Source organism: Sminthopsis crassicaudata, chromosome 3 (genome assembly GCF_048593235.1).
Source record: "Sminthopsis crassicaudata isolate SCR6 chromosome 3, ASM4859323v1, whole genome shotgun sequence".
In the NCBI taxonomy this organism is placed as follows: Eukaryota; Metazoa; Chordata; class Mammalia; order Dasyuromorphia; family Dasyuridae; genus Sminthopsis; species Sminthopsis crassicaudata.
This window is the reverse complement of record NC_133619.1, coordinates 191,818,863-191,830,244: the sequence shown is the minus strand read 5'-3', so window position 1 is coordinate 191,830,244 and position 11,382 is coordinate 191,818,863. Positions and strand designations below refer to the sequence as shown.

General features: G+C 36.5%; 1 long non-coding RNA gene across 1 annotated transcript; it reads right to left on the bottom strand.

The window, feature by feature from the left end:
• Positions 1–814: 814 nt before the first annotated feature.
• Positions 815–11,097, bottom strand: LOC141559424 (uncharacterized). Its single transcript, XR_012487407.1, has 3 exons — positions 11,041–11,097; positions 2,208–2,363; positions 815–1,661 (listed from the first exon to the last, which is right to left on the bottom strand). It is a non-coding gene; the product is annotated as an uncharacterized LOC141559424 (long non-coding RNA).
• Positions 11,098–11,382: the final 285 nt, after the last annotated feature.

Sequence of the window (11,382 nt, the reverse complement as noted above, 5' to 3'; positions counted from 1 at the left end):
GCCCTCCCATTTAGCAAGCAATCAAAAGGAGGGGGCACCTATTAGGACAGGTTTGATACTTTAAATAATCCCTAATGCAAATACCCCTTCCACCACTGACCATCATCCTCATTGGCTGAGGGTCTTACATTCTAAACATGGGAACTACCTAAGAAATTGAACTTGACCAAAAAATACATAGTTGCCCATATTTGATCGAAATAGGGAGAAAATGATGTCATGGGAGTATAGCAGGAAGGGGATTTAAGTATGCCCTTGAGTCAATGCTCAAAGACCTTCAGACTTACTCAAACTCTGAAGTAGATGAAGCCTTACTCCATTTTTCACAACTGTCTTGAAAGATCTCATCTCATCTCCTTCAGTCCCCCCTCTTATTTGTATACTGAGATCTCTTCAAATTTTTGTCAATATAACAGATCCCTGTCTAATTAAGAGGTAGGTGAGTATAGGCAGTTAAGCCACAGATCCAATAGTGGCCCTTTAGAGCAGGTTGTTCCCTTGAGAATATGTCTGAATTATTCCTTGTAAAAAGATAATATTGTTGGTCTCTTGTCCCTAGGGGAACTCCCCCTCATAAAAGTGACATACTGACATTTCCATAAACCTTCTTCCAACTACAATTGGGAACTGGCCATTGATCTGTTAGGTTGGCGATACTCCAAAATGTGGGGAACAGAGTCCCATGTTTCCCAGGTGTCCTTGGGATGACATTGTACCAACCCCATTAATAACTGCATCCACTGTATATGTTCCCTTCCCTCTAATTCTCCTTTATACACCTTAATACATCCCACTCTATGTCACTACACTCAGCGGTAGTAACCTGTCGATGGCAATATCCTTGTTCTCCTCCTCTTTCTGGGAAAGCATCCAAGGTACAACTTTTCCAATCCTCCCCACATTTTAATTGAGGATTCCTCCCCATATCTTACCAATACTAAGACATTTCCATACAATCAGGTCTGTTCTCAAATAAGTCCATTCACATACACTATTTCCTAGCTTCAAATCTTGCCCCATCTGATTTAAACAGTATTTCCTTTTCCTATCTTTTGCCAATGGCCACTGATGTTTCTCTTCTATGTTTCAGAAACCAGTACCATTATGAATTTGGGATCAGTTACTGAGGATCCAGGCTAGGCTTAAGGGCACAGGTACCCATGGCCATTGGCTCAATTGTTGGGATCCACTGCAGATCCAACAATTTGATAAGTTAAAATTCCTTCTTATATTCTGCATGAGCAGGAGGAATTGGTTCTCTTCTCTGGGAGGTTAAGGTCTGGTCTCTATGACCATCATGACTATCATAAGGAAATAGGTAAACCCAAAGCCCAGGGAAAGCCCCATGAGGTTCAACTATTATTACACTGTGAGGTTAAGGTGAAATTCCTAGGGGAAAATATATCAGCTTCCAAATAGGCAAAGAGGTCCAAAGTAATTAATGTAAGAAAAGAAAAGTCATACATAGACAGTTATAATGTACTGGGTTCAGATTTTGTGTTCCCATTCAGTGGAGGCACTCTCCTCAAATGTAATTTGAGGCCTCCCTTATCTTCAACTGTCCATTCCTATAAAGGTGGTGCCATGGGTCCTTTTGTTTTGGCATGATGTGTCCAGCTTCATTCCGGGGTCCAAATTGCAGTGTCTGAAGTCAGTATCACCTGGTAGGGTCCAATCCAGCAGGGAGTCAGCTTCTTATCCTTCCAGGATTGGATAAACACCCAATCTCCAACCTGAATTCTATGAACAGGGAAACTTAGAGGAGGAGTCTGAGCTATTAACCCTTTTGTGGTAGTTCTTGTAAATGTCGTACCAATGATTTAATATATCTCTTAAGAAATAAATCCTTTGTCTCTAAAATAGGGTCCCAGTTTCCCATAAAATAAGCCTGGATAGGATGATCATAAGGTGAAAGCCCAATATGTCTACATGGCTTGGTTCAGATTCTGACCAGAACGAAGGAAGGCATTTAGGAAGAAAGTAGTTGGGTCTCTAAAGATAATTTAGTCAGTTGCTGTTATATTTCTTGATTCATCCTTTCTACTTTCCCAGAAGAGGGTGGATGCTAAGGGGAGACCCCAATTGATTTCTAAGGCCCTAATCAGATTCTGCAATACTTGGGCAGAAAAATGTGTTCCCTGATCCGAGTCTATCCTCTCCACTACTCCATATCTGGGGATAATTTGGTCTAATAAGACCTTACTTACTGTCAAGGCAGTTGCTCGGGCTGAGGAGAATGCCTCCACCCATGAGGTCAGATGGTTCACTATGACCAGCAAATATCTGAGTCGACCCAGCTCAGTGAAGTCCACCTGGATACTTTGGAATGATCTGATTCCTGGAGGTCGTCTCCCTTTCAGGACCTGGCATTGAGCAGACTTATTAGTCCTTCAACAAACAAGGCAACCATCCACGAGTTGTCGGGCCATAGTATATAAGCCAGGGGAAATACAGTACAACGTCACACAGGTTTTGGACATCCCAGTGATTGCCCTAGTGCAACTGCTGAAGGACCTACCTCATATTTGCTTTTGTTAGTACCTCTCTGCCATCAGGTAAGAGCCATAGTCCTTCCAATTTCTCAACTGCTCCGAAAGTTAAGGCCTCCTCTTTTTCCTTCTGGGTAAAACTGGGAGAGGGTAGACTAGGGGGAAGTACAGGTATCAAGGCCATTATATGAGTAATCTTCTGGTCTCCAGCTCCCTTGGCCTTCTCATCTGCTAATATATTTCCCCTTGCCTCAAAAGAATTTCCCATCTAATGTCCCTTTACATGTATTACTGCTACATTCCTAGGAGCCAGAATGTTTTCCAGTACCTCTCTGACTATTACCCTTACTATTTACAAACCCTTTTTCTTCCCAATTTTTTCCAAATATATGTATATATTCCCATCTTGGTCCCTCAATAACTTCAACACTTGATTTAAGGCATACAATTCACAAGTTTGAGCTGACCAATGGGCAGGTAGACTGCCCTTGGTAACAGTGGGAGTTTTATCTCCATCCACAATAACAAATCCAATTTTCTTTTTCCCATCTACCATTCTAGAAGAGCTATCTATAAACTAATTTACTTCCCCATTCATTGGCTATTCTTGTAAATCCTCTCTTACTTTTGTTTGAAAATCAATTAACTCCAGATAACAATGTTCCTCTCTGGGGGATGGTTCTGTTCCAGGGGACAAAAAGGAGGCAGGATTAAGATTATGATCTTGGGTGATTACTAGACCATCTTTTTCTAATAGTATTGCCTCATTTCAAAATTTTGGAATCTGTGAGCCATCTCCCAGCCCTCTGATTTAGTGTCTAAGTTTACCATAATTCTTTTTTTTTTTTTATTAATAGTTTTTATTTACCAGATATATGCATGGGTAATTTTACAACATTGACAATTGCTAAACCCTTTGTTCTAATTTTTCCTCTCCTTCCCCCTCCCCCAGATGGCAGGTTGACCAATACATGTTCAATATGTTAAAGTATAAATTAAATACAACATATGTATACATGACCAAACAGTGGTTTTGCTGTCCAAAAAGAATCGAACTTTGAAATAGTGTATACTTAGCCTGTGAAAGAAATCCAAAATGTAGATGGACAAAATTAGAGGGACTAGGAACTTTATATAGTGGTTCATAGTTATCTCCCAGAGTTCTTTTGCTGGGTGTAGCTGGTTTAGTTCATTGATGCTCTATTGGAACTGATTTTTTATCATATTTCTTTCTGCAATAGATAAATGCTTCCTCTATGAAATTTAATGAGGCTTGGGAAAGTGGGGTATGGTATAAGAGAATTCCCATTGTAGCAGCACCATATTACTTCAGCTTTTTAAAAAACCTATTTCTGACTTTAAAGGGGAGGGAAATGCCAAGGAAAGGCAATTTTTTTATCTCTGCAGAAGTCCAAAAGAACATTAATGATACATTTAAATGTGAATTTATAAAAATTTAGCAAGAAGAAATCTTTTGTTCTGATCCAACTGCGAAAAATGCTTATTGGGGAAAAGAAAGGTCAAAAGAGCATGACTGGAAATTGTAAGGAAAAAAAAAATACCCACTTTGCAAAAAATGAGAAGTCCAAATGAGAATATAAGAAATAGTGAGTGGTAAAAGGAATATATCTCAGTAGGGAGGGAAAAGGAGTAGAAGGTTTTGTGAATGCAGGATAATCATCTGCCTCTCCCTGGTATAACTATATCCAAATTTTAGTCAATGTCAAGTAAAATAGCTAATCTTTTCAATGTTTTCAAAAAAAATTAATTTCATTAGTCTGAATCTTCCTACTGATATAAGTGATTATTCCTCAATGAAATAGTAGATCATAAAATGAATGGTACCAGGTGAAGATTTCTCAAAGACTGTATCACCTTAGGCCTAAATTTCAGGAAGTCATGTGATCCCTATTCCCTGAATAGGTAGAAAAGATCAAACTCTAGGTCTAAGCTTCAGTGAATTTAAAAATCAACAGGAAGGGGAGTTGTATCCCAAATCTTTTTTTTTTTTTTTTTTTTTTTTGCTATATCTTATTTTGTAATACAGGAGAAACTGAGGCAAAATAGATATTAGAGGTTTTTGATATTTTATTAATGGAGACCTTGGACTAGTCTGCCGCATCAGACTATTGTCTCAAAGTATCCAGCAAGGAGCTAGGAATTCCAGGGATTCTTATAGGGCTTCAGCGATAAGGGAAATAAAGGCAAGATGAGGGTAGAGCAGTGGTGAATGGGAACTATCAGGAATGGACCATAAATTTGATTCTGACAGGTTAGGGGTAAGGAAGGATCATAAATTCTGATAAGTTAGGAGAACTAGAAGCCAGGATGTCTGAGATCAGAGATAGGCCTACATATTTTGAGATAAACCATCTGCATTTTGTGAATCTTTGGAATGCTAGTGATCAAGGTCTCCTGATGACTTTTTTTTTTTCCCCATGCTAGATATAGTCAGATAATTAACCAAAGTTTTCACAAAACAAAACCTAAATCATACCTAAACTGCACTGGGATTTCTTTAAAAAAATAAAAAATCACTTCCCCAAAAGTTTATTCGAAATCTTTTTAGAGTGCTTAGTGTTCCTTCTTGACTAACAAAATGGGAAATTAAAATCAAACAATGAAGCATACACAATGAAGCCTATTTTATAAATCAGTGGCTAGATGGATGCACCTGAGAATGGTTTTAGTCTCTCCTTTCTTCTCCTCCCATACCACTTCCTATTTCATTGTGAAATTTTAAATGTTATGATGGTAATTACTGACCAACTGCTGCTTTACCTATCAAAGGAAATAGCTTTTGAAAAGAGATAGATTGTTTATGCAACAACATGATTTCATGCATAGAATCATACACTGGCTGAATAAGATTTTAGAGGTCATTTTTTTTAACTTCCCACTAAATATAGAAATCCTTTCCACAATGACTTTTACAGATTATTAAGAATAACTACATGGAACTCAGTGCCTCATATGACAACTCTTTCCATTTTTTTTAAAGAAAGCTTTAATTGTTAGAATGTTTTTCATTTTATTGAGCTAAAATCTGCATCCTTATAAATTCCATCCATTGTTCCAAATTCTATTCTCTACAAATATACAAAAATAGAATCTTTCTCATATGGAAATAATTAAAATATTTGAAGACATGAAGACATAAAATATTGTCCCCCTTGTCTTCTCACTTAAATTATTTATCATCATTTAGTACAGTGACTTGGAAAAATCAATGTTTAATGGATAAATGAATTAATATAACATGATTTTCAAACTTTAAAATCTTCTACACATCTTCTGTACACATTCAAATTTACCATTATCCTTCCTAAAATATGCTACTTTGATCCGATCAAAGTACTATGGAGTCAATAAATACAAAGTATTATTTTCTCTGTTAATTTAGCCTAAAATTACAATTGTTCTTTGGGAATCCACACCATCACACTGTTAAGTCATATTAATTAAGTTAAATTAAATTTCTAAATATTTTTATATACCAGAATCTTTCTTATATGGAATATGAGAAGTCTATCCTGTACTTCTAAAATTGATTTTTTTGAGCTTAAGTATATGATCTTACATTTATCCTTCTTAAAATGATTCACCCAATTCTGATGCCCAAAGATCTTAAAGCACTTATATTGAAATGGGGCGGGGATAGAGGGACAAGGGCAGAGAATGAAGGTAGCATCTCAGAAACAGAACCTCTAAGATATAAAATCCCAAATACCAAGCCAATCACTCCACTAATTCCATCCATGGAAGCTTTGTATTTTGTGTTAATGTGAGTCTTTACAGGCCCACAAAATAAATCACCTTAGGATCTTCAAAAATCATTCATTAAGAAGTACAAAGACAGATACACCTTCTCCTAAAAAAGCCATCCAGATGGTTGTGTTATTTCTTATGCTGAGACCATTGTTTTTTCATTGCTTTACAAAAAATCCAACAAAAGTTGAAGGCTAGACTCTGTGCTCACCAGTGCAATGAAATTGTGCCTTGCCAACATAGATCACCAAATAGCAGGTCTCAAGCCAGAAAATAAGTTAAATATATACCATGCATAAACAAATGACTAGGGCCATTGCATATGGATTTATGTCTAGTCCAGCCTTTCCAAAAAATAGTAGGCTTCCCCCAAACCCCATGCTCTGGAGTCAGCCTCAGTTTCTCTGTAGATGAGTTCCTATGTTCCCCAAGTTCCCAGATTTGCAACTTCTCAGGGGACTTTGGATTCTATAAAGGGGTGTGGTCTAACTTCATATGTTTTGGGGACAAAACAGTCCACATAGAGAAGAGGATAAAATTAAGGGGAAGAGATAGAAGCCATAACCACTTTGCTCCCAGGAGCCTGTGTCTCCATCTTAGATCTCAAATAGTTTACTACCAATTCAAAGATTTTGGGCAATCTAGAAGAATGGAGTTTTTGAGGGGGAAGGGGATTTTTCTCCCAAAACTGTGACCTATAATTCTGTGTTTCAATGTAAATGGCATATGTTAGAATTAATTTCAATTGATGCATTTGGGAATAAGATTTTAGAAATGTGTGTGCACATTATATTACTATTAGAAGTTTAAATCTGGAATGGATGTCCATCAGTTGGAGAATGGTTGGGTAAATTGTGGTATATGAAGGTTATGGAATATCATTGCTCTGTAAGAAATGACCAGCAGGAGGAATACAGAGAGGCCTGGAGAGACTTAAATCAACTGATGCTGAGTGAAATGAGCAGAACAAGAAGATCACTGTACACTTCAACAACAATACTCTATGAGGATGTATTCTGATGGAAGTGGAAATCTTCAACATAAAGAAGAGCCAACTCACTTCCAGTTGATCAATGATGGACAGAAATAACTACACCCAGAGAAGTAACACTGGGAAGTGAATGTAAATTGTTAGCACTAATATCTGTCTGCCCAGGTTGCATGTACCTTCGGATTCTAATGTTTATTGTGCAACAAGAAAATGATATTCACACACATGTATTGTACCTAGACTATATTGTAACACATGTAAAATGTATGGGATTGCCTGTCATCGGGGGGAGGGAATAGAGGGAGGGGGGGATAATTTGGAAACATGAATACAAGGGATAATATTATAAAATATATATATATAATAAAAAATTAAAAAAAAAAAGAAAATACCCCAACTTCATAACAAAAAAAAAAAAAAAAAAAAAGAAGTTTAAATCTGTATTTGATTTGAAGTTTAAAAAAATAACTTATTAGAACAAAATTCTCTGGTAACTTACCTGAAGAGGTCAGATGTTTGTTTGTATCTCCTAATTAGATGAAATATGTTAGTTTCTAAAATGTATATTAGGTAAGTTGTAAAAATTATGAACTATGCTTTAAATTTTTGTCTGCTCTGCTGGACACATTTTTTTTAAGTTTTATAAAATTTGGTCTAAATTTATTTCAATATTAGCTATATTGTGAATCTTAACGTTTAAATAAAGGGTGATTTTTAAAAACAAGGGACAAGAAAGATTGATTTGCAATAGCATTTGATAATTTGGAATATCCAGTTAGAATATCACAAGCTAAAGTATTAATTTTTAAAATACCTTTTTAAAAAATTGTTATGTATGTTAAAATTAGAAACTTGATTATAAATTACATGAGATTCCTATCCAGTTTTGTGATAGGCTATGTTATGTCTATTTGGCTATATTTGTCTATCACTTATAAAAACTTTGAAATTTCCAATTAAGTTCTTTGGGGTTGTCATTAATATCGAAATCTAAAATTGTTAAAGATTATTGATGTAATAGGTTGTTAGAAAGAGGGAGATAACATGTTGAGAGAGAGGAGAAAGAGAGAGACAAGAAGCAGAGTAATAGAGTATATTGAAGGGGTAAGGGATTTTGACTGGTACCAAAAGATGTGTTTCCAGAACCCCAAAATGGACAGATAGAACAAACACCAGGAATAGTAAATATGAAATAGAGTGGGAGAGAAAGAGGTTTTAATAATCAATGATGGAAAGAACAGGTTCTTTAGTGGAACTTGCCATTTGCCAGGAGAAAGAAAACACCCTTAACAGGCTAAATCCTGAAAGGGAATTTGTACCCTAAAAGAGTTAGTTATAAGAAGAAGTGGGGTCAAGAAGCATGATATTGTTGGGAGAGATGCCATATGGCATGGGGAAGAGGAAAGGAAAAGGAGTTTCTTAAGGGCCTGACCCAGGGGAAGATGGAGGTGATGGGATGGCCATTTTATGGAAATTTTATGGGGAGGATTTAACCCTAGAGAAATGACTGAGATTTCTAACCGAGCAAAGCAGGGTGAGACTGCTCCTCAGTCTCAGAAGTTTGACATAACTTAGATTTCAGACTGAATCACTGTCCCAAAGGGTGGGACCATGAAGCTGAACTGATCTCTATCTATGCCTTCCAACTTGTCTGAGGGAAGATAGAGTGGGGTTTGACAGGCAGAGGAGGTAGACTTCCTCCCCTGTTCTAGGGTCCAATCCCCTGCTTTGTGAATTTGCCTGGTTTGGCAAAACTTGATTGGGGGTGTAGAGTTCCAGTCTCTTCACCTTTAGGTTTCTGAAAGTTTTGATTGGGATTTTTTGTAGTTAATCTGAAATTTAAGATTGAAAACTATATACTAGTTATTTTCATGATCTGTTAGCTTGGGAGGTTTAGATTCACCCTTCTCACACTGAGTGTGGCTGCTTCTTAGAAGTACATAAACAAACCCATTAGCAGGAGCTCAACCCTCCACCCCTATTAATTGCTTCTATTGTTTAAAGGACTACCTTTCATTTACCTAGGTGTTAATAACTGAGTATTTGTTTTCCTTTTTTAAATCTGTAGTTGTTTTAAGGCAAAATCATTTGTGATGCTATATCAAAAGTTCTACCACTTAGCAATGCAAGGAACTTCTAAGAGAAGTTTGTTAGATTTCTGGTTAATTGTAAACTCTCCAAAAATGGTTATTTCAAAATCCATTCATCAAATTATTTATTAAGTGCATCATGATCTCATTGTTTAATGAATATGATAGCAAATGTACTTTCTTGAAGTGTCTAGAGCAGAATTTCAACCCAACAGACCTACATATTCAACTTTGACTGTGCTCTGCAAGAACATGGGACATATAAGTTTAGGATCTAAAACCTGAGTAGTGAAACATGCTAGTGAAATAAAATCTCTTGAAATTGTTATAGTTTTGAGTCTTGAATTTGGGAATGATCATCTCATGAATTTGAAAATCTGAGTTGGCTGTAAGGTGAAATTGTTACTATATGGCTGGTTGTCAGCTGTGACTTATGTGCCCTCAGGCTGAGGCCCTGAAGGATTAGTTTTTATTGGTTTTTATGCCCTTGCTGTTTCCTTTTATAGCAAATTTCTACAATCAGAAAAAATGGTCAGCAGAAGCCATAAGCACAATTTAAGTCTGCAATATCTTGCTGTTTTCAATCTGAAAATATGTAATCATTATATCTTATAATTAGGAAAATGAGTAATTAGGCTTAGTCTGTTGCTAGATATATATTCTGACCTTATGTAAAGGTGGAAAAAAATAATTGATAATAACTGTGAGATCTGTTATTTTATTGATTATTAAAATTGAAGCTGAAATATCTTTATGGTTTTAGGAAAGATGGTTTCAGGGTATCAAGTTTTCTTAGAGGGATGTAACTTAAGGAGTATTTTATTACATCAATGGGAAGCACTTTTAATGTATTACTAATGTGGGAATAATATTTGTTTGTAATGTATTACAGTGTGTATAGTGTTTCTTTCCTTTTGAATAATTTATATTGAAAAGCTGCTGGCTAAACAATATTTCCTTTCCCAGTCCATCCTATTATAGACAAAAGAGGGAGAATATTTTTTTTAAAAACTGGCAGAGAAGCTTTACACATATGCCTCATTCAGAAGTCTGGGTTAATCACGATCCAGTTTTTGATACCTAAATGAGACCTGTTAATGAAGAATTTTGTGAATAAATCACAAGTTCTCTACTATTCTAATAGGATTCCCCTTTCTAAAAATTGCTTTTGGGGTATAATGTAGTCTCTAAAAAAGAGATGATGCCTATTTACAGAATCTTCAGAGAAGGTATAAATATACATCCCAAAAATGGGGTTCTGCTCTTTGTACTTGCTCTCTCTAGTTATCTTGTTTGTTTTTCTATAAGCTTTGAGCAATTTACCTTTAAATGACCAGCACTGTATTGACCAGCTTCAGGGGTCTGACTCAACCCACTGGATCCTCAATCAGCTCAAGTCCCTTCAAATGGGACCCTATAGGATAACCTAGCTCAACACTCATTCTCAGCAGGAAGTAATTTCAGAAGATGAGATCATTACGTTATACCCTGAATGAGATGAGGTGAGATCTTTTAAGACAGTTGTGAAAATTGAGTAAGGCTTCATCTACTTCAGAGTTTGAGCAGGCCTGAAGGACTTTGAGCATTGATTCAAGGGCATAATTGAGTCCCCTTCCTGCTATCCTCCCATGACACAATTTCCTCCCTATTTCAGTCAAATATGGGCAACTATGTACTTATTGGTAAGTCTGAAGAATCCCACCTTAAGCAAAGGCCAAAGTTTTCCTCCCAAATCTTGTCCAGGTAAGTTCAATTTCGTGGGTAGATCTCTAGTTTAGAATGCAAGACTCTCAGCCAATGAGGATGAGGGTCAGTGGTGGGAGGGGGTGTTTTGCCCACAGGAGCTGCTTCCTCTCTTCCATTATCTGCTCTAGGGGTGGGACGCCCTTCTCGTGAGAATGTACAATAAACTTTGCTTTACTCTAGAGACCTAGACCTATGATAATTTAGGAAGACATTCCTCTGAGGAACTTATGGTATTGATCTGGAATGGTAGATCATTGTCTTAATGATCAGGCAATCAAATTCAAAATTCAAAAGGTTA